Raw genomic sequence first — 24,061 nt, 5'->3', positions numbered from 1 at the left:
TACCTGATGTTATAGGTCCACTGATTAAATAGGCATGTCTTCTAAATGCTATGCTAGTTTCCCTCCCAACTAATTTCAAGTCTGTGTTCCTTTGGCCAGTATTCTACATGATGAACAACTAGGCTTTAAGTTTTACTCATTCAATATTGACAATTTTTACCCACAATTTCACATTGTAATTTTGTGAATAAAAGTGTCTAAGATTTGAAAATAGTGCACTTGGACCCAGGGGCAGTTCTCAGTTATCAACTAAGTCCCAAGTACACAAACTTTTTCTTAAAGGGACGCATAGTAAATGTTTTAGTCTTACTGCCATAGAGTCTGTGTCTCTGCCACTCAAATCTGCTCTTGGAGCCCAAAAGCAGCATAAATAAAACATAAAAGAATGGGTGTGGCTATATTCCTATAAAAACTTTATTTAGGCCTCTGTCCTGTGATCTGTAGTAGTTTTTTAACTAGACTAAGTCATATAAAATCAACATAAACTTCTCATACTGAGGCTCACAAAGAAACTACATTCACAAATGAGTCAGTTGGTACCATTCTCCCACTTGATAATATCCTCATTGAAAATATGCTAGTGTATAATGGGCCTATGTTTTCCTCTTTATTATCCTGATATTGTAATGAATTGAAATTGCTTGTGGATGAAATAGATTTAATGCTTTTTAGAATAAAAAGATAAGTATTCTCTATATCACTGGTATGGGTTTTCCTTCACATGTTAGGTTACAGACAATGGATTTTGCTATCAAATTGTCTTAAAGAATGAACATGCATCATTCAACAACTTCAAATCACAAATTATCATTTTTAGCAGACGTCCTCCAGCATTTAATTGGCTTATATCCAATGATCTTGTATCAAATTATTCATTTTTACAGAGGTATATTTTCAACCAATTTATTTTTTAGAGCTCTCTAAGGAATTACATTGTTAAAAGTTAGCTATTCTGTGAATGCTATATATTATGAGAAGTCCTATATTATTTGAAAAGTTTCCAAAATACTGTGATTTAAGACATGCTCTATAATATAAAATTCTTGGATCTTTATTGATAAATATATACCTATTGTCATTTTATTAATTGTTTTCTGGTTGTTTTTGTAATTCTTTTTCATTCCTTTCTTCTTATTTTGCTCTCTTTCCTTGTGATCTGATGACTATCTTAATATTATATTTGGTTTCCTTTCTTGAATCAGGAAACTGGGGTCTTCCTATGCAATTGATCTTCTTTAATTTCATGGACATTATAAATTTCACAACTATTAATTATTAGCCATTGGGAAGGTCCTGAATTTGGACCTTTCCCCAGAAGCTAATTACATGTACTTTTGCATACTTGGTTTACATGTGACTTTGTGTAAACTTTTTCCATTTATTGTGTGTCTCCGTGTTTCCATTTACTTTTATCTGGATGAGTGTATGTATTTCTTTGTATTTATTTATCCCCAATTTGGATGAAATGAGCTATCAGTTAGAATTCTTGTTACAAGACATAGAAAGGCCCTTTAAGCAAAAAGGGAGTTTATTCTGCTGTGTAACAGAAAAAACCCAGGGATAGAGTTGGTTTCAAATTTTGCTTGACCAAGGGCTCAAGGAAAGACCACAAGGATTTTTTTTTCTCTTTCTGCCTGTCAGTGCAGTTTTCTGCTGTGTTGGCTTTATTTTCAGAAAAATTATCTGTGTGTTTGACAATAACAATATATCTATAAAAGGTCCATCTTGGATAGTTGGTGTATTAGTCAGGATTCTCCAGAGAAATGATTCATATACATATGAATTGGCTTACAAGACAAGAGGCAGGTAAGTCCCAAGATCTGCAGGGTGCATTAGCAAGCTGGAGCACCAGGAGAACTGATGGTTTCATTCCCATCACAGGCCAGCAGGCTTGAGACTCAGGAAGAGCTGGCATTTCAGTTTGAGTCTGAAGGCAGGAAAAAAGCTGATATCCCAGTTCAAAGGGGCAGTCAGGCAGAAAGGATTCTCTCTTACTAGAGGAGGGTCAACCTTTCTGTTCAACTGAGACCTTTAACTGATTGGATGAGGCCCATCCACCTTAGGGAGAGCAATCTGATTTACTCAGTCTACCAATTCAATGTTAATCTCATCCAGAATTATTCTCATTGACACACCCAAATAATGTTTGACCAAATACCTGGGCATCCCTTACACCAATCAAGTTGATACATAAAATTAACCATTACAGTTGGCTTTCCTAGAAGCATCTAGAATTGTCTCATTTGGTCTGATTCATTCGATTTTGGTAGTGTGTCCATCCCTGACTTATGTTTGAAGCCAGGGAGTGTAATGTACTGTTTCTCTAAGCCTAGATCACAAGATACACCCTGGCTGTGGGGCTGGTGTCAGCAATACAAGAGGAGGCATAAAGGCTGAGAGTACAGAGAGGTGGTTTTCTAAAGACCAAAGCAGAATACATCTAACACAGAAAATTAGGTGATTGTTGGAGCAAAACAAGGAAAAAAAAATGTCCATTTGTTGGGATATAATTGAAAAAGTAATGATTGTGAGTTATTTTTCAGCACTCTAAAAACCAAAAGTATTGAATTATCCTCTGTGGCCTCTGGAATGGTGATTTGTAAGTGGTGACCATAAAATAATGGGACTGCCTTGTTAACAAACATGAAAGAATATATATATTCAAAAGAGAATAGCATTTCAAGGTCATTACCTTGGCGATTTATACACATAATGATAACAACTACCACTAATTGAATGTCTACTCTTCCAGGCATGTTAAGAATGTAGCTAAACAACATTACTTTAAATGCTGCCCACCAAGTTCTTCTTAAAATCATCCTCTCTGGGCATAACAAGAATGTCCTTGGGAGTGAGAAGCAAAGGTAACACACTGATTTTCAAAAGAAATAAAACAAACTGGTGGTTGGGAGTAGGGAAGGAGATTTGAGGAAAACGTTGGGAGAGGGAGCAATGTTAGTAGGAAAGTTGGCTGGGAACAGGAAATAGCCCATAGCATTTCTAATATTTATTTTTAAATCTGTTAATACTCTGTCAGTGTCTACTAGGCATAAATGCCTTGGATGATTTGGAAAAATCAGAGGAAAAAGATTGTGCTCTGAGGTGGCACAGTTAGAAAAAAGAGGAAGATACAGGAGGCAGAATGTGAAAGAGATCAAAGATTTAGCAGAAACAAGAGTTTAGAAGGAGAGAGGACCATAGAGTTTAAGCCCCAATGTGACTCAAAGCATCTTGGGGACTGGAGTTTCCAGAGATCACAGCATGAAAAGGAAAGGGTGATCTCAACTGACATTTGGATTAGAAATATATCATTGCTAATTTTCCCAACAATACCATACTGTATTAATATTCACATTCGTAAATGAGAAAACTTGGATTCTGAGAGATCAAGTGACTTACCATACATAGGTCCCACAGCTTATAAACTGGCACAGCTAGAATTTAATTCCAGGTTTGATTCTAATTTTCCTTAGATGCTGCACTACTTGCCCTTATTTCATCTTTGTTCACAACTTTTTTTGTGTGCTCACCATTTAGATTTGACTTGAGTTATTTGATATTTGTAACAAGGTATATAATTGACACTGAACTGAAACACTTACATTTGCATGGTCAGTACATTCTTTTCCTGAAGGAGGATAAATACAGAAGGTCAACTAAAATCTAATGGTCAGGAGTAACATAAGCATCATGGCAGCCTAACAAGTCCCTCATTTTTGTCTCTTCTCCCTCAACAACAAAAATTTGTCATCCATCCATGGACAAAAGTGCCTTTGAGGGAGCCAGGCACTGTGGATCCAGCACTATATGCCAAGGAACCTGGGAGAAGTCTTATCTACCAGCACATCAGGAATAGGCAGACAGACTTTGGTCCCAGGTGTGGACACTGCAGTGGCCTGTGAGCCAACTCCAGCCTCTATTGGCCATGGTCTGGTAGCCCCTGGAGAACACTGATTTAGTCACTCACAGATGAGAGAGTCCTTGTGAAAGTCCAGGTTTCCATAGAAGAAGTTTCAGGACTCCATTAGAACAACAACAACAAGAAATACAAGTTAGGACACATTGGAGTGGGTAAGAGGAACAGTCTGACTTTATCTGTATCACCCTCTCCCAAGGTGGCACAGCTTAGGGCCAGGAAAGATTGTCCTCAGCTCAAGTCTCTTGCAGCATGCTGCCAAAAGGTTCATTACTCTTCCACCCCATCCAGAGTACTGAATCGTGAGCTACATGACTGAGGGGCAAATAGAGGTGGGGAAAGCAGCATATAGAACTCTCAGAGGATGTTAAAGGGACACAGATACTAACTGTATCATAGATTGCATGAAGAAGACTACTCGTGAGCCGCTGGAAATGCCTCATCTGTGGATCGCCTGACTGGCCCACGGGCACCCCTAGTACACTGCCTCACCCACACACCCCCTTCTTCACCCTGTGGTCAGTCAGAGGAGTGCAAAGACAAAAAGTGAAAAAGAGAGAAGAAAGTCATATAATCTGTGGTACACCATCAAAAAGACCAATTCACAAATTATCGGCATTCCGAAGGAGAGAAGAGGGAGAAGGGAGGCAGAGAGCTTATTTAAAGAAATAATGGCTTAGAATTCCCCACATCTGAGAAGAGATTTGGATATCCAAGTTAATGAAGTTCTTAAGTCACCAAAGTCAACTTAAAGAGATCTTCTTCAAGACACATTATAATAAAACTGACAAAAAAATCAAACACAGAGAGAATCTTAAAAGCAGCAAGAGAAAAAAAGCTTGTAACTTAGAACTCCTCTAAGGCTATCAGTGTGGATTTCTCAGCAGAAACCTTATAGGACAGGAGTGAGTGGAATGAAGTATTCAAAGTGCTGAAAGAAAGAAAAAGTCAACCAAGACTACTTTACCCAGCAAAGCTATCCTTCAGAAACAAAGGAGAGATAAAAGACTTACACAGACAAAAGCCGAGGGAATCCATCTCCACGAGACCTGCCTTACAAGAAATGTTGAACGGAGTCCTTCAAGCTGAAATGAAGGGACACTAATTAGTAACATGAAAACATGAACCTATACAACACTGTGGTAAAGGTAGATACATAGGCAAATTCAGAATACCCTAATACTGTAATATGGTGGAGTGTTAACCATTTAACTTTATTATGAAGATGAAAAGACAAGAGTATTAAAAATAACTATAGCTACAATAATTTGTTAATGAATACACAATATAAAAAGCGGTAAATTATGACATCAAAAGCATAAAATTATGGGAGGGTGCAAAAGGGTAGAGTTTTTGTATGTGATTGTAGTTAAGTTGTTATCAATGTAAAATAGACTATTATATCTGTAAGATGTTTTGTATATGCCTCATTATAACCACAAGGCAAAAACCTACAGTAGATTCACAAAAGATAAAAGAGAAGGGAATCAAAGCATATCACCATGGAAAATCAATTCACAAAAGAAGTCAGCAAGGTAAAAAGAAAGGAGCAAGGAAACTACAGAACAGCCAGAAAACAATTAATAAGATGGCATTAGTAAGTCCTTACATATTAATAATTACTCTGGTTTTTTGGGTTTTTTTCGCCATGCTGCATGGCTTGCGGGATCTTAGTTCCCTGACCAGGGATAGAACCTGGGTCTTCAGCAGTGAAAGCGCAGAGTCCTAACCACTGGACCGCCAGGGAATTCCCTTAATAATTACTATTAATGTAAATGGATTTAATTCTCCAATCAAAAGACGTAGAGAGGCTAGATGACTATAAAAGGATCCAACTATATACTGACTCCAAAAGACTCACTTCAGCTTTAAGGACACACATAAGCTCAAGGTGAAGGGATGGAAGAAGATAATACATGTAAGTAGAAACCAAAAGAGAGCAGGGGTAACTATACTTATAACAGGCAAAACAGACTTTAGGCCTGTTATAAATGGTAACAAGAGACAAAGAAGATCATTATATAATAATGAAGGGGTCAATTTATCAGGAAGACATAACAATTGTAAGTATATATACACTCAACATTGGAGCACCTAAATATATTAAGCAAACACTAACAGGTCTGAAAGCTACAATACTTTGATGAAATTGAAGAAGACACAAACAAGTGGAAAGATATCCAGTGTTAATAGATTAATAGAATTAATATTATTGAAATGGCCGTACTACACAAAGCCACCTATATGTTCAATTCAATCCTTTATCAAAATTCCAATGGCATTTTTCCACAGAAATAGAACAAACAATCCTAAAGCTTATATGGAACCAAAAAGGACATCAGATAACCAAACATCCTGAAAAAGAAGAAGCTGGAAACATCACACTTCCTGGTTTTAAATTGTATTACTAAGCTATTTTAGTGAAATATCTGGCAATTTTTTGATTATAATTGAAGAGACTGACATTAAGCTTTTGATTGCCAAGACATCCATTTCAAAGACGTTCATCTCGAATAAACACATGGCCATCCACACAACAAAGTAAATAAATGGCCAGGCTTACCTCATCCATGAAGTTTCCCTTTTAGAAAGCCCTTGGTGACCTAGATAACTGATTACTTGCTTCTCCCTTCCTGTACTTTACTTCTTGCTCTTATGTTTTAAATTCACCAATAAATAGCGAACGCACGAATAAAGGCAGAACCCCAGGTCTGTGCTTTCTCTCCTTCCCTCCAAATCCATGAGTTTGCGGTATGGCCCCAGGTGTGCCAGGTACCCTCCAGGATTGGTGAATAATAACCTTTGCTTTTTCCAAGTTGCCTGATGGTTGTTGCTGCAGTGTGTCCTACTCTTGTGGTTCCTATAATAAGAACCACAAGAGTGGTCCAGCCGCTACACTGTGGGGCTCACCACAAATAGCACGGGCCCAAGTGCCCTCAGGCATTCCTAGCAGATAAAGTTGCTGTTGATAGGCTGAGACTGACACAAAGCAGCTATAGTAGTCAAAACAGTACAGTACTGGCATAAAAACAGACACGTAGACCAATGGAATAGAATCAAGAGCCTGGGAATATTAGCCCTTACACATATAGTCAACCTGTGTTTGACAAGGAAGCCAAGAGTAATCAATGGGGATAGGATAGTCTCTTAAACAAATGGTGTTGGGAAAACTGGACAGCTACATGGAAGAGAATCAGACTGGGCTACATTCTCACACCATATACAAGATGACTACATTGACGTGACTAAAATCATATGTACAGATTTGTACAACTCAGTCACATTACTTTAATACTTTAGACCTTTTTAGTAGGCTTTTTCATTTCTTTATGCACAGCATACTGTGTTCTATTTATGATGGTCTGCAGTAAAAATTGGATTAGTACTTCATTTTAAGATTTATTTATCATAAAAATCCTCTTTTATCAAAATGTAGCTTTGTATCAATAGCACCTGTCTTATTTTAATGTAGTATTAAAAGGTATTGTAACTAAAAGGAAACCTTTTCTCAAATCCCTCGTATCATTTTTAAAACAAAGCCTTAAATGTAAGCCATTGACCCGCTCTTGTAAAAATTGCCTTGGGGAATCAGGGTACCTGATTCATAGAATTGACTATAATAGCTTCTCCAATGCCATTGTATCCTGTCAGGCTTACTCTTCTTCAGGGACTTCTCAGAATGCACATGACAGATTCAATTGTTTAAATACGTGCTTAGTGAATTTCTCAGATGCCTTTGTTGGATCAGAGATTGTGTGTACCCTGACATTAAATCCTGTGCAGTATGTTATCAGTCTCCCAAAGAATTTATCATGAAGCTACATAGTATTCAGAGTACTCATGGTCTTCTGTGCCAGTGGGTTCCCAAATCGGGGCATTGAAGAACAATGCTTTACAGAGTCTTTTTGCAGATTCACCTTGTATAGTAAAATAATTTCTTTTGATCTTTTTCAACTAAATTAAATGTACTAAATTTAAATTTCTTATTCTTTAACAAAAAGTCTTGAAGAGTTGGCTCCCAGCTCAATGATGCCATCAAGGACCCGAGGTTTTCTGTTCTTTTGATCTACTGTTCTTACCTATTGGTATAGGTCTAGGCGTCACAACCTTACACTCACATTCCAAGCAGTAAGGAAGAGACTGAGGTATAGTATTTTGTCCTTATGAAGCTTTGCCATGTTATTGAGGATTTTATTAGCTTCCCCAGAAACATTCCCTTAAAGCCCATTGGCCAGAAACTGGCTGGTTTAGACCAATCATAGAGCAGAGGAAGGGTGGTTCTTTTGTAAGAGTATAGACTCTCTCCTGCCTTTAGAACACGAAATCCGGGGCTCTACTAGGAGCGAAGGTGATGATATTTGTTAAACAGACAATGGACGTTGTGTGCTTTACAGCTGATGTACGTGTGTGAGGAGGAGGTCAAGGGCAAAACAAGGCTGAAGGAAGATTTGTTGTTAAAGAGTACAGGTAACGTATATCGTAGAGGGATAATTTAGAGGCAGTGAGTGGGATTAGAGGGCTGTCTGGGAAAGCTTACGTTTCTAAGGGCAAAGTAATGTGTCTGTATTAGGCTGTGGTCGTTGGAATCAAGAAAAAGGGAGTCATCATTTCTTCCTGTCATTTTGAGGAAGAGATGATAGCACCTCATGAGGAAATCAATAAAGGGATTAAGAAAAGGTGACCAAAGAGTGAAGGATATCTTCACAGTTCTAATCCAGGGAACTAGAAGACAAAGGCTGTCACTAGCACCCAGTGGTAGTAGAGATGGGGAGCTGATTCACTGGGGAAAGGAGTGAACCGAGGCTTCAGCTCAGTTCAGTACAGCATCATTCTTTGAGGACTTACCATGTGAAAGCGCTGTTTCAGACAGATCCTCAGGATATGAAAAAAAGTGTAAATATATATATATACTTTGCCCATTGGAGAAGGGATTGATGTTTAAGAAATCAATGCATGATGTTTAAGAAAAATTTTAGCACCCGATTGTGTGCTAAGAAGTGCAGGCTTTAGGTGGAGGCAATCTCTGACTACGTGCTCTCTTAATATAGTGGGATTTTAGGGGATCTGCAAAGGACTTTATAGAAAAGCAAAACAAAAGGTTTCTATTATTAAGGATATATTCCTTGGTGGAACATATCCTTTTATACCTGTTTTAAAATGAAAATACTCTGTAGAGGGGAGACTACTGAAATTTGAAATACCTAACAACTTGGTGTAACTTGGGAGTCAGGGAAGGAGAGGGAGAATTGGAAGGAGCTTGAACAGGAGGTAATGAGAATTTTCCAGCCTTGCTGAGGGCTGCCCTGTCCTTGGGCCCCATTATGCCCTCTTGTATCTCATTTTTGTGCTTCAGCTATCTAAATCCAGCAAACTCACCAAATAATTTGAGTTTTCCACTATATGGTATGGATCCAGCTCAGGGAGAAGGTGTTTGGACAATTTAATAGGAAAAAAATCTTGATGAGAACAGGTATTTTTAGAGACAGAGGAAAAAAAATAAAACCCTGACATTGTAATCAGATTTAGCTAAATGAGACTGGAACCTCAGGAGAAAACTAGAGACAAGCCTGGGATAAAATCAGAAACAGCATTTTTTTTTATTGGTGTGATAAATTTGGTAAACAGCTTCTCTGCATCACTGTGGAGAAAATCTACACTAAAAGAAATCTGTTTTGATTTTAGACATTTTTTAGAAGGTTGTTTAATTTAATTAATGAGAAATCATAGGTTAATTGCCTTCTGCTTTAATGTGAGGGCATTATGCATGCAGGCATATTTTATTTATATCTCGACTGTTTGATGTACACAATCAATTCAAAAAGGCATAATGAAGAGGTATTCTGTCCTGTGTGGAATAATAATTAGGGGCTCTAGTACAGAATATTTTTTATTAATTGTGCTGCTCAGTAAACATGTTTGACATAATACTGAGAAATGCATTTGTCAAATTTTACCAATATTTTTTCTCTAATCTTTTGCTTTCTCTAGATTTTTTCAGACTTTTTTTCCATACTGACCCTGTTTTCCTAAGCTAGGAATCCTCACCCTTCACCCCCAAGAAGCCCTAACAGTTTGATTTAGAGACTAAGGACCACCTGCTAAGTTTGTTGCATTACAAAATTCAGGAAATCTTATTGGACATCTGGCTGCTGTTTCAACAAGGGTCACCTATGTCGTTAGGGAAATGGGAATCTGATTTTTTTCATAGATAAGTAGAGACCACATCAGTCTATAATGCAGTAATATTAGTGGAATCTCTATGGTCTTTTGATTGCTGTATACTTTGCTAGACAATTTTATATGTGATGTCTAGATCCTTAGACAGTGTTGTTTTCTTTACTAAGGATTTGGGCATGATACCTGAACGCTATTCTCCCTATGACATACAAACATGGATTACTCTTTGTCCAAGGTACAAACTATGTTTCCAGAATTTGTTAACCAAGTTTTACCTCATAACTATTTTTCCATGCTTAGGGCATCAGTCAATTTCGCAGAACATTTTCCACAGTTTGGGGAAATGATTTGAACTCTTGAATGTTCTTTCAAACTCCTAGTGCATATTTATTGAAAAAAATTGTATTTACATCTTTTTTTTGTGGGGGGGGGCAATAAGCATGTCTAAAAGTTTCTAGAATGTTTTTCCTTGAATATCTGTATAGCCAGGAGCAAATTTCAAGGGCTTGGGATATGCGGCCAAAAATTGGGCATGTTTTGGCTCCTCTTGTTGCTTTGGCACTTGCCTCTTCTGACAACCATTTTTCACTTTTTTACCAACCCCCAACTCCATCACCTCAGTCAAGTCTTTCCCTGTCCGTGATTTTTCCACATTTCTCTTCTCCACGCTTTCCAGAAGGGCATCTCAGCAGGAATAGTATGTCTTGGTTAAGCCAATTGCTTCTAATTGCCATATGATGCAGAACTTTCTTCTGAGCCACCAATGCCCAGGGATGATTCTTTGGTCTCAAGTAAGTCATACATGTGAGATTTATAGAGAACCATATTGTTTTAAAAATCAAATGCAAATTTTACAGCTCTTTCTCCTAATGTCCGGTTCAAATAGAGCTGAGGTGAAAGTGACTATAGTAATAACATTCAAATGTTGTCACCATCTGGTGCCTGTTTGGTGGCCTATGTTACATGAGCAGGTGGTCCTTGTGTATCTTTGAGTGGCCAGCTGTCCACGTCATACAAGCCACTATCACATTAGTGTTAATTGGCATCTTGGTTGTAATGATCTGTGGAGAAGCCAAAGCTTGAATAGACCTCAGTATATTATGCCTCTTTGTCTTAAGAACTCTGGGTCAAGGCTGACAAACATTTCTCTCTCTGTCCTCTTTTCCTTATTTCCTATATGAAAGTCTAAAAGGCCCAGAATAAGTGATCTTATTCAATTTACAGAAAACCCAATACACATATTCTTAACCTATTTATTCTTAGCTGAGGTAAGAGATCCACAAAGAAATCTTCAAAGAAACTTCATGGAATTTAGAAAGGGTCTGTTGCCTGTTTTGATTGCTCTGGAGATGATTTATCAATCCCCAACTTTAAATATTAGGATTTTAGAAATAAAAGTAGCTCTTCCTTTTTAGGTGTAATTTTTGGGGGGAGTCTGATATATAGGTGGTGGCTCCCAAGAGAACCCAACTGGAAAAGAGAACCATAGACAATCGCTGATGTTATGACCTACAGAGTGTCAGTTTCGTATGGTTCAACTTAGTACTTCTGCTTTTCAGTCTTCAAAGTTGCCAGGAAATACCTATTTCCTTAAGTGAAATATCCTCTATCATAAATTCTTGGCCACAGGACTGGTATTTAAAATAAGCTTACGATAGTGAAAGGCCCGCGCACCGCGATGAAGAGCGGTCCCCGCACCGCGATGAAGAGTGGCCCCCACTTGCCGCAACTAGAGAAAGCCCTCGCACGAACCGAAGACCCAACACAGCCAAAAATAAATAAATAAATAAATAAAGTAGCTATACAATTAAAAAAAAAAAAAATTTAAAATAAGCTTACCCAGCCTGCCTTGAGTGATGACATCTCCAATGCATTAGGCTGGTCATAGGATACTATTAATACGTCTTCTAAAATGATCATGCCTTCTGAGCTCAAGTTACTTGAAAAGAATAAAGAGTTTTACTTGCATGAATTTTAGTTAGAATGATAGGCACTATTTAAAGTCATATACACACACAAATGTTGACTTTTACAGTCAACTTACAGAAGCAAGCATGAATCTTTTTATCTTATTCCCATCATACAGAGACAAAGAAAACATACCCCAATAAGTTAAATAATGTTCCAGATGCAGTGGGAAATTTTGTGTTTCATAGTCAATAAACTGGCTTCAAGTGTTTGCATCAGAATGACCGACAAGCAGCTCTTCACGTCTCATCTGTGTTCACTAAGCCTTATGTGGGTGCCCAGCCCTCATTTCTGTTTCCTTCAGATTTCTCTAAGTGCCACACAGTCCTTTGTGCCACATAATGTAGCTCTTGGTTCTTCACTGTTTGGAATATTTTTTTTGTTTCATATTAACATTTATGTTTCTGTAAAATCGCTTGGAGTGAGGTATTAGTATTTTAAGTATTTTGATTCCTCCAAGAATGTCATACTGTGCCAGATAAATAGGAGGAACCTATAAATGCTAAACATTTAGTAAATATTCACTAAGCAAATAGAAAAGATAGGACAGTGAGCTCTGTAAACAAATTTTCGAGGTCAGATTTTACAAATTAAAATGAATAAAATAAGCCATTTGCACATCAAATGTCTTCAAGATATTGACCTCTGTATAAAAAGGCTAGGATTTGGAATAAATTGAACCAGTATAAGAAAAGTAAAAGTTAGACTGTCTGTCTTTTATGCATTCCATTAATTCTGAGGATTTCATACTTCTGAATCAGAACTAACTACATTAACAAATTATGTATGCTGAGTTAGTCATATTACTGAAGTCCTGTTCTTCTTCCTCTGCAGAATATTTGTCACACAGATATTTAAATGGAATCAGAGCTGTACATAATCATGACACAATACTTTGTCAAGAAGAGAAAAAAGTTAATCAAGTTGGGGAATCATCATAGCTCTCCTCCCCTGCCCCATCTTACAGGTTCAGAAGAAGCAGACTCTGAAAAAATTGGTCATTATTAAGGAAGCAGAATCAGAGCACCTTAGTAAAATATAGTAAAATGTTAGTCATTTGTCCATGTATAATATTTTACTCCTTTGACAATTAAGCACTCTTTATTATAAAAAAAAGGTTCTATTTAGTGTCTGTCAAATAATTCTGGAAAGAAAAATAAAGTACAGTATTTCAGTATGAAACAGAATAAATCACAACTGGCATGAGTTAAATAACTAAATTAAAATCAAGTTCCAAATTGCCTTATCTGAATCATCAAGTTAGGGATCTTCTCAAAAAGGCATATTGCTATCCTGGAGGCAGGGAAAAAAAAAAAAAGAGCATAGAATATGGTATTTTGACTTTTTCTATTAGTCCTTTTCCTCAAAAAAGTCCTTGGTAGGCTGAAGAGTGTCTCATTGTAGTTGCTGGAAAAAATCTCTTGGCCAGAAGCTTCTCCTTTAGTCAGAAGACCTGCTAAGATGGTGGGGATACAACCCAGGACAACAAGAGGGGAAGTTTAGGAAGAGAATTGTGTTACAAGCCTAGACTGGTACAGATTGCCGCAGAAAATGGCAGGCTCTGGGAAGGAAGAGACGGTGGACAAATATGACATGATATTACAGAGGAAAAATGAAAATATTAGGAAAAAATCATGAGGTCTTAAAATTATGAAAATGTTAAATAATGGGAGGAAATAAGAAACCAGTTAGGACCACTAGGAAAAATGAAAAGCTGCTCAAGAAATAAAATATAATTATATTATGCTGTTGGCTCTACGGCAAATGATAGTTTTATTCATAATTAAGTAAACACTGCATTAAATTTCAATGTGTAGGATAACCCTTTTAGGGTAAAATATGGACTACATATTTATGATTGAAAACGGAACGTAAATATGATCACCTCGGAGATGTAAAACGTAGATGCCAGTGTTTGGAGGACCAGAGATGGAGAGACAGCTAAAAGGAAGGATGGAGGCAGGAATATTTTCATAAGACAGAGGGAGGGGTCAAGAGACACTGTATCAGTCGATAGAGTACAAAATAAAGATGGAAACATTACTTACAGTTATGAACGTAACAGCTGGAAAGCATAAAAAAATAGTGATATAACCATTTTAAGGTGATGATGGGAGGAGGTGAGGAGTGATGGAAGGTGAGCCGAATCCTAATTCATCATAGCAGGGAGTGATGATTAATGCGTACAGTTCCTGAATTTATAAATAGGTGTGGAAACACACTATTTGTCAGCATGGATGTAATCATAGGAAGAAAATATTAGAAATGGTTTCCCCTGTGGATCCATCCTAGATGGATAGGTGGTGGATAGAGTACCATTTCTTTTCATTATATCTTTCTTTATAAAGTGATTTAAAATTTATATAATATTTATATAACTCTAACGAGTGTCTTTCAAAAGGCTATTGGAAAAATACAAAACTCTCATTCACAACCATTGTACACTTATTTCCTTCTGTGTGTAGATTGAAAGTATTCCAAATTGGTCAGGGTCAGTTCAGCGCCATGTCTTTCCTGGAAAAGCTTTCTGTAGGTTTAGACCTGCATGAATTCTCCTTCCTTTCCATTCAACTTCAAGAGGTCATCAGTTTCAGGAGGGGCACTTTAAAAAATTATTCAATAATAAATATTGTATTTATATGACTCAAATTCAAGAGGCATAAAAGGAAATATAATAAAGTTCACATACTATTCATGTTTCCCACGTACTCAGTGTTAAACCTGTTATTCTTCCAGAGCCTTTCAGAGTTATTTTACTCACATCAGAGCGAATAAACATACAGGCGTGCATATACATATAAATTTCTGAAAACCTATTGGATTACAAATTTTTAGATAACTTGAGCTTATAATCCATTATTTTAAAAGGAAAAAATAATATATTCCCAGGCAATTAGAAACCTCAATTTATTTATCCAATTGTTATATATTAATTGAGCAAGGATGTCTGCGTCATAAAACACCAAGCACTTAAATGTTTAACACTTACTGAGCTCATTATTGAGTATGTTTACTTGCAGTACACAATAACGAAGTTTGCTACTCGAAATATGGTCCAAGGACCAGCAGCACTGACGTCACCTGAGAGCTTGTTAGCTTTGTCGAATCTCAGACCCAGACCCAAACCTAGTCAATCAGAACCTGCATTTTGCTGAGATCTCCTCTCTCCATCTGCTTTATCACTTCAAACTTTTCTTCTTATGTGTGGACACTTCTATATCTCTTTGGCTCACCTATTTTCTCCTTCTCTACTTTTAGGAGATATTTTTTTACTTCAGGTGGGGGAAGATAATGACAGTAAAGCAGAACTTGATTAGACAGCATCAGCTGAGACTCCGTTCTATCTGGAGTATACCTGAGACATGATTGCCGCTCGCTCTAATCTTGCCTGGAATCGTGCATAATGTTTGTGGGTGCTTGTGTATGGATTCATTATAGCAGCTTTTCAATTTAGATAGGGAATGTTGAATAAAACAGTTTGGCAGTTGTTATAGTGACTCTTCAGAGACTGAAAGATCAGATAGCAAGGAAAAGCAGTGCACCCCTCCCTCTGCTTTAAAAAAAATCAAATAGTACAACAGTATACAGACTGTGCTGCGTTTTTATTTGTTTCCTTAGATGTCATTACATGTTGGTACATAAAGAAACTTCACTGATCTTCTTTTATGGCAGCCAGGTACTCCATGGTGTGGTTAAGCCATAATTTAATAAAACAGACCCTTTTTTTGATGGACATTTGGGTTAATTTCAATATTTTACTATTACAAACAATGTTGCAGTAACAGTTTTATACATATATCTTGTCATATGCCTGAAAGTGTGCCTATAGAAGAGAAGAGAGTGGCTAGGCCACATGACATCAACTACTGTTGCTAACTTGTTCTCCACAGATATTTAATTTACACTCCACTTGAGAGAGCAAAGTGGTTCCCCATGCCTTGTTCAGTAACAGTGTCATCAAACTTTGGGATTTTTACCATTCTTGACTATGAAAAGATATTTCAGTGTAGTTTTAATTTACTTTTTTGTTATTATGAAAAATAGAAATAATACATTCATATGTTTATGAGCCATTTCCTATTCTTATCCTGTGAATTATTTATTCTAATCTTTTGCTCATTTTTCTACTGGGTTGTTGGGCTTTTTCTTATTGATTTGTTGGAATCCTTTACATTAGAAAGACCAAATTTTTAAAAGTCATATACGTTAAACTTTTTTTTCCAGTATATCTTTTGACTTTCTTATGGTCTATCTATCTCTCTCAACAGTTTTTATAACAACATTTAAAATATGTTATAATGCTGAATTAACCAATCTTTTCTTTCATAGTTTCTAGCTATTCCCATTCTGAAATGGTAAAAGAATTCTCACATAGTTTCTTGCTTGTTCCTTTGTGGTTTTATTTATTTATTTTTTAGTTTGGCATCCATCGACTTCAGCCTGTTTCAATGTGAGGTGTGGACCTAACTTAATTTTTTCCCCTCAGATCCTCTCAGTTATCCCAATTCTAGTTCTTGAATGAATGAAGAACTTTTCAATAATACAGATTCCCAAAAGCCACACTCAGATATTGTTATTATATAGTAAATTTTGGTGGGACACCAAAAGAAAGTCCCAGCTCATTTGGATGTGCAGCCATATTTGTAAATCATAGCAAGAAGGCTCAGTCTGGAGGTGAAGGTGAGAGAATTTTGTTTTTCTTAATGAATGTTTTCCATATGGTTGGCTGGAAGCCTACTCCTTATTTGGAAGAAGCAGCTGTTTTCCAGAAGTGGCTTGGTGATATATTTGCCTGAATATGTTTCTCTTGATAAGACACAATATCAGGAAATTTATATACTGACCAGTCTCCTCTCAAGTGATTCTTTGGGCTTCATATGGGTGATATGGGTAGCTTTATTTTTTCATCTAAATTATTTAAGCATATTATTTTGCGAGTTGAATAGTATTTTTGTCCTTTGAAAACAGAAGTGCCCTACTTTTAGGGAGGAACCTAGCTTACTGGACTCTTCTTTCCTAGTCAGTTGGAAAAGGTTTAGATCTATGAGATCATACCTGAGTTCAACTCTGCATATATTAAATGAGTAGCCCCTGTGGCATCTGAATTATCTTGTTCTGTCCCTTAGTCTCACTGGCAACAAGAGGAAGTTCAGGTATTGCCCGAGTTAGGACCAGTTGCTGGGTGTATGGAGTAGGAGGTCTGAGAATGTCCTGAAGACTCACTAACACATGGGCAGCTTTGCCACGAGGTGCTAACCTTCATCCTTGGACACTTCGTCTTTAGACTGGGTGGCACAATAAACTGATGTTGATGGAAAGTAGGGATTTCTGTACTTGCTTTCTAGCAGGAGTTCTAGCTGAGTATTAACACCGTCAGTTAGCACCAGGTTAATTCTGAACGCAGCTGAATATGCCTGGGAAGCCTTCGAAACTACTGATGCTTGGACTGCATCTATGGCCTCACACCGCTCAAACTCAGACAGCTGATCTCAAGCCCACGGTTCCTCCTTTCCTCTGTATTCTAAGCTCCTTTAGAAGAGCAGAATGGGACAAAAGCAAGTGCAGGTATGAGGATGTTGAGGAAAAAGGTCTGGTTGTTGGAAACCAAAGTAGTTCCAGAGACTCGGGGTTCCAAGAGGTGGCAGAAGGATGCTAAATGGGGCAGGGAAAGAATGCTGAAGATAAACCTCAGATTTAAGTACTTTTTTCCTCTATTTAGAAGGGCAAGTAGAACATGCTACATCATAGGTGATGGAGATAATTGCTTCCTCACTGGGGGACAAAGCATAGGACATATTTCAGAGGAAAGTGCTGCTATTCTCTGTGCTTTTTTTCCTTTAAATGGTGTGCTTCCTCACGACCTTGATCTTTCTCCACATATAGCTCTATAAATACTGAGAAGCTTTTTAATGCCATAGTTCCAAGGACTTGTTAAGGTTTTCTGCAGGACCCGATGCCTCTCATTTTCTTAAAGAAAAATAATGAAATCTTGCTAATTCGTAATTCACAGGCTAGAATATTTGCTAAGATTTCGGATGCTATAAACATGGGCTTATCTTGGCTTTCCAGCTTATATGTATAAGGAAGTCTCCAAAGCGTTTTGCAAACAGTACTTGGGCCTAAGAAACAGTTTAAATCGTGTCTTTCATGGCAGGTCATTGCCTTGTCCTGAGGATAAACCTGATGTGTGCTGAGTAAACAGTTGTATCACACGATTTTTAAGCCTTTGAGACTGAAGTGCTTTCTGATTTTAAAAGTTGGCTACTCTTTAGACCTGCATGTCATTACAGACCCACTCTGAGAAGCATAATCAGAGTTGAGGTTGATGTAGAACGTCTGGACTAAGCTCTTAGCCCCACTTGGTGCGGAGCTGGGAAAGCTGTTGCTGAGATCTCAGGCAGGTTCCTTAGACTGTGCTTCAGTCAGGGAGCAACTGACTTTGAACTGGGATATGGCTGGACGGGTCTCTCTCCCCGTCATCTCCTTTACATGGTACAGCTGAGCCACCCCCCAGATCCTTCCCTCCTGTATCTGTTCCCTCGGGTGTCAGAGGCAGTACCATGGGGCCTTGGCAGTGCCCATCTACCACAGCCGGTGCGTGTGGGGTTTTTCTTCTTGCTGTCCTGTTACCAGTTCCGTACCATTAGTCTACCATAACAATGGAGGGACCCTACCAGCCTTCTGAAATGCTGGAAACGGATGGGTCGCACCATCAGGGACAGATCAAAACTGCATGGGGCTGGCATTTTCCACTTTGCTCCAAGGCTAATGCCATTTATGGAGCTGGCAAAATGCAGCCACTTAACAGAATCGTGTGTTAAATAATAGAGTAACAAACATGAGAGGAAATCCATTTGGAAAAGAAAACAGTCACATGTGAGATAATGTTTATGATTCCTCTTTTATAATCTCCTCTCCTATTCATTTGATCCCTTTTTGCAGTTAGTATATACATTTCCTCCATTTGCTTATGAAATATGAGGGCAAGGATTTCCTTTTTTTTTTCCCCCTTGTAATTTTATTTTATTTTTTAACATCTTTATTGGAGTGTAATTGCTTTACAATGGTGTGTTAGTTTCTGCTTTATAACAAAGTGAATCAGTTATACATATACATATAGGATTTCCTTTTTAATTTTTGTATCTCCATCCCCTAACATGCAGCCCGACAGACAAAAAGTTCAAGAATAAGTGAAAGGCTGGGCTGGCACTTCTATGTTTTGAATTCTGAAGGCTGAACGTCAGACACGGCCATTAGTTAGAAGCTCCTTCACACTCCCTGTCGGACGGCTGAGAAAGTTCACAAAGGGTCCAGCCTGGAGAAGCTACTCAGTCAATGTAAAATATTCACATTTCCACCGTTTCTTGGGTCCATTCCATGTGCAGGCATTTGGCCCAGGTACCTCATATACATTACTTCATTTAATCATGGCAACAGCCTTAAGAAGCAGGTCTTCTTTTCCCTGAGACCCAAAGAAAAATAATCTGAAAGTCATGTAATTGTTGAGAGGCAGAACCAGAATTCACATGCAGGAACCTAGAAGTTGAAAGAAGAATTCATTGGTATTTCTTGGTATTACTCTTACATTCACGAGTTTTTAAGAGTAGCCAAAGGCTTTTTTCCCTGAAGGGCAGGGGGAGGGGAGGGATGGCTGGGATGGGGTGGGTGAGGGGCTCATAGCGGCCTCTGCTGAACTGTTGTCCCCGCCCCGCCCCCGTTTGCCGGTAGTGCCTCTCATTGTTCCTTCCTAGCTGGAGTCTGTCGCTTTCAAGATACCACTTAATGAGAACATTGAGAAATTACTTGTAGGGTGATAATCCATAGAACAGGATGTAATAATTGCTCACCACAGGGCTGCCCTGAGGGGTGACAAGGACCCGTATTGGTGCAGTTTGTGAAGAGGACTTGAACGCTGGACCAGCTGCACAGCCCTGCTTCCTCCCAAGAGTGCCTGAAGCGATATTCTCCACGACCTCTAAGACCACCTGGAGTTATTAGTCCCTTGAACATCCCCATAAGACCCATTACTATACTTTGCTTTGCTGCTAGGTCCTGGGCTGGTCTCGTCTTAGGGAGCCATAAAATGCTACTGTCACTGATCCCTCAATGTAAATAACGTTGGAAACTGCTTCCTTAACAGCAGTAAATCTAATGTCTATTTCCTCGAGAACCAGAAATCTGAATTCTACTTATCGGCTAGCTCAGAATGTGTCACTGTGGTAATTAGTACCCCCTGTTTTTGCTTTATCTTATCATAATAAATACTGTTGATAGTTTAAAATTTTTATATCAGTTTTTCTTGGACTTCCCTGGTGGCGCAGTGGCTGAGAATCCGCCTGCCAATGCAGGGGACATGGGTTCGAGCCCTAGTCTGGGAAGATCCCACATGCCGCGGAGCAACTAAGCCCGTGCGCCACAACTACTGAAGCCCACGCGCCTAGAGGCCGTGCTCCCCAACAAGAGAAGCCACCACAATGAGAAGCTTGTGCACCGCAACGAAGAATATCCCCTGCTCGCAACTACAGAAAGCCCACGCGCAGCAACGAAGACCCAACGCAGCCATAAATAAATAAATAAATAAATAAATTCATGGAAAAAAAATCAGTTTTCCTTTATGGACTTAAGTTTTGAGGCAGCTTTAAAAGTTTGGTCCTGAGGAGACAAGAGTTGGGTTTAAAACAGGAAATGAAGCCTTGAGTCACTGACATTTTTTACCATGTATCTTTCCCAATACTCAAGTGTTAGAAATATTTTTGAAAATGTTTTTGTACTAAAGATCTGTTTCTTAAAAAAAAATGCACCTATGGGAAAGATATGAGTTTATGTAGAAATAACTTAAAAATAAATATATAAAATTTTTCACTGAGGGCACACAAAATAATTGGCCGAGAATTGGTCATTTTCAGTAATATTACACTGATAATTCTTATGATCTCCATGTACACTTAAAATTTTTTATTAACATGAATTCACTATAGAACAAATTACTGCACTTAAACATTAAAAGCTATTTATTTATTTATTTATTACCACTCATCCTTTTTCCAGGGGATGTATGCTTCTGAATGTAATGAATAAAACCAGACGTGATTATACTCAGTTTGTCGGAGTCTGTGGTGTAAGTGCCATTTTCAAACTTGCAATACTTCCTCTTATGGGATAGAGGGCAGGAAGAGGAAGGAAAGGGGAAGAAAACCACCTTTGCATGTCCACTGTGTCCCTGGGTCTTGTACTTTGTCTGTTACGTAGTTTACAGCATTCCTCCGAGCCATTTTCTTGGGCAGGTTTCTTGTCTCTCCTCTGAGGGAAAGCTGGAATTCAGACCCACATTTGTTTGATGCCAAAGCCCCTGTTCTTCCTACTATCCCTCTATGTCTTCATGGGATGCTTCTCTAAAAACATTTGAAGTAGAAAGGGGAGTAATAAAAATTCTAAATGAAAGTAACCGTTAAGTTCAACATAGTATAAATAACCTTGCGTTTTTTTTTTTTTTTTTTTTTTTTTTAAAGTTTAACATTTTTTCTTATTTATTTATTTATTTTTGGCTGTGTTGGGTCTTCGGTTCGTGCGAGGGCTTTCTCCAGTTGCGGCAAGCGGGGGCCACTCTTCATCGCGGTGCGGGGACCGCTCTTCATCGCGGTGCGCGGGCCTTTCTCTATCGCGGCCCCTCCCGTCACGGGGCACAGGCTCCAGACGCGCAGGCTCAGCAATTGTGGCTCACGGGCCCAGCTGCTCCGCGGCATGTGGGATCCTCCCAGACCAGGGCTCGAACCCGTGTCCCCTGCATTAGCAGGCAGACTCTCAACCACTGCGCCACCAGGGAAGCCCACCTTGCGTTTTAAGATGGGGTGTGATAGTACTTTGCATATCTATGTTTTAACTGCAAGTTAAAGAAAACAAGTTGCGTAAATATAATAATTGCCATCTAACATAAAATGGTGGCAAGCACATAAAGATCAGGGGTAAATACCTGGATTAGGTTCTATTTGAATTCTAAGGTTGCCTTGAATCAAAAAAATCAGTGGTATTTTGTTTTACATACAGGGGCTTTTTAGTCATCTTTTGGGTCTTTTCTCACATCTGCTGAAAGCCATGGAAATTTCCTCCAATGTCCATGGAGGCATAGTCATTTCTGCATAAAATTTTTTTGAGAGGGTCACAGATTGCCTAAAGTTCATCAATGACCTCCTTCTTTCACCTTTGCCTGAGGTCCATGGGTCAACATGGAAAACTTCGTTAAGTGTTATCACAGATGTCGTTCTCTAAAATATTGACTCAACTTTGTTCTTTGGAATTTCACAAGGCTTGGAAACGTAAAAAAATCTTTCATTAATAGCCTAACTACAGCAGGGTACATGTTTAGGGAAATGTGTAACTGGGGGAATAGAAAGATCTGGAAATGCTGTGGATCAGGGCTATAGCAATAGCTGCACATACATACTGCTGAAGGATGGTTTCCATATATGGCAGACCTTTACTTAATCTTCAAAGCCTCCCCTGCAGGAAAGTTCTGAGGTTAGTAAGCCGTCCATGGCTTTACAGCTCAAGAATGGGGGAAGCGGGCTTCCATGGTGGCGCAGTGGTTGAGAATCTGCCTGCCAATGCAGGGGACACGGGTTCGAGCCCTGGTCTGGGAAGATCCCACATGCTGCGGAGCAACTGGGCCCGTGAGCCACAACTACTGAGCCTGCGCGTCTGGAGCCTGTGCTCCGCAACAAGAGAGGCCACGATAGTGAGAGGCCCGCGCAGCGCGATGAAGAGTAGCCCCTGCTCGCCGCAACTGGAGAGGGCCCTCGCACAGAAACGAAGACCCAACACAGACAAAAATAAAAAAATTAAATAAATAAATAATAATAAAAAAAAAAGTTGAAAACAACAGTGTAAGATATTGTTTAAAAAAAAAAAAAAAAAAAAGAATGGGGGAAGCTAGGATTTGAACCCAAGGAGTCTAGTCCCAGAGTCTATGTTTGTTATGACACTACAGGCCTCTCTAGGCTGATTCAAAGCGCATGTTTTGATTCACAGTTAATGCGTTTGCTACTTTATCTGCTATGGATGGTTGGAATTTGGCTCTTAGCTGCAGTTCCAAGAATATGTTAAAAGTAAAGAAAATTCAAAATTCAGTTACCTGAAATTTCAAAATATCTAGATGTTTGGCTGCACATCTGACTAATCAATCAGGTTTATTAGATTTCTGTGAGGTGTTGGGCTTTGAGTAGTGTAGGTGGCATTACATAAAGGGTATTAGAATTCCCAGGTCAACCAAGTTGTGGACCAGGTAGTGTTCTCTTTACCAGCCTCCATATGGTCCTCTATCCTTGATAGTAAACACTAGATTGGCGTTATTAAATTTTAAAATGACAGGTAAATTTAATAGGATGTTAACAAGTTTTTAAAGTTAAGTTCAGAATTATATCCCTTAGTAAAAAATAATTCTTTAATAACTGTTTCTAGACTCTTGGCTAGAACCTGAAAGCAAAGTCTTCCCTTCAGCACTGGGAGGTACATAAAAGAGTTTTCTGACCACACAGCTCTGTGAGCTCATCACTGAAAATTGGTTTGCAAGGTCTTTAGAGAGGCAGGCTATTTGTAAACTCCTTTTGACTTAGCTAGCAATGCATAAAAAGTCCTTTTTCCGTGCTGAAAGATACTTGAGAAAAGAAAAAATGTGGTGAACTGGGTATATCTAGTTGAAATAAAAATGACTTCCTCATTTCTGCATAAGCAAAGTATACCACTTATAGGAAAAAAAAAGAATTTATGAAATAGAAATAGAATCAGTTCACAGTGCATTTCTTTATTCCCCACTGGAAGTTATTACACAAGCACTGTGTTTTTACCTCTCATATAACACCTGTCACTCTTCCTTGTGCTTTAGGTAGCAACCCCTGCTATAGTCTTCACTTCTTTGGGGTGTGTATCATGTCTTTATTTATCTTTGGACACACTTCCTGGTCTGTGTCCCTTTTCCTGCACCAATTTCTTCTCCACTTGGGATTT

At 38.4% G+C, this 24,061-nt stretch overlaps 2 long non-coding RNA genes across 2 annotated transcripts in view; one reads left to right on the top strand and one right to left on the bottom strand.

Annotated features, from left to right (window-relative positions):
* Positions 1–6,789, bottom strand: part of LOC103015241 (uncharacterized) — a 52,408-nt gene extending 45,619 nt beyond the window's left edge. Inside the window, exons 1-2 of the long non-coding RNA XR_449843.2 lie at positions 6,480–6,789; positions 4,930–5,001 (exon numbers count right to left, since the gene is read on the bottom strand). This is a non-coding gene — a long non-coding RNA (uncharacterized LOC103015241). The remainder of the gene's footprint in view (positions 1–4,929; positions 5,002–6,479) is intronic.
* Positions 1–24,061, top strand: part of LOC130705567 (uncharacterized) — a 268,511-nt gene that overhangs the window by 92,458 nt on the left and 151,992 nt on the right. The gene's annotated exons all lie outside the window — the stretch shown is intronic.

This window comes from Balaenoptera acutorostrata, chromosome 17 (genome assembly GCF_949987535.1).
Source record: "Balaenoptera acutorostrata chromosome 17, mBalAcu1.1, whole genome shotgun sequence".
Taxonomy (NCBI): domain Eukaryota; kingdom Metazoa; phylum Chordata; class Mammalia; order Artiodactyla; family Balaenopteridae; genus Balaenoptera; species Balaenoptera acutorostrata.
This window is presented reverse-complemented; position numbering and strand designations above follow the sequence as displayed.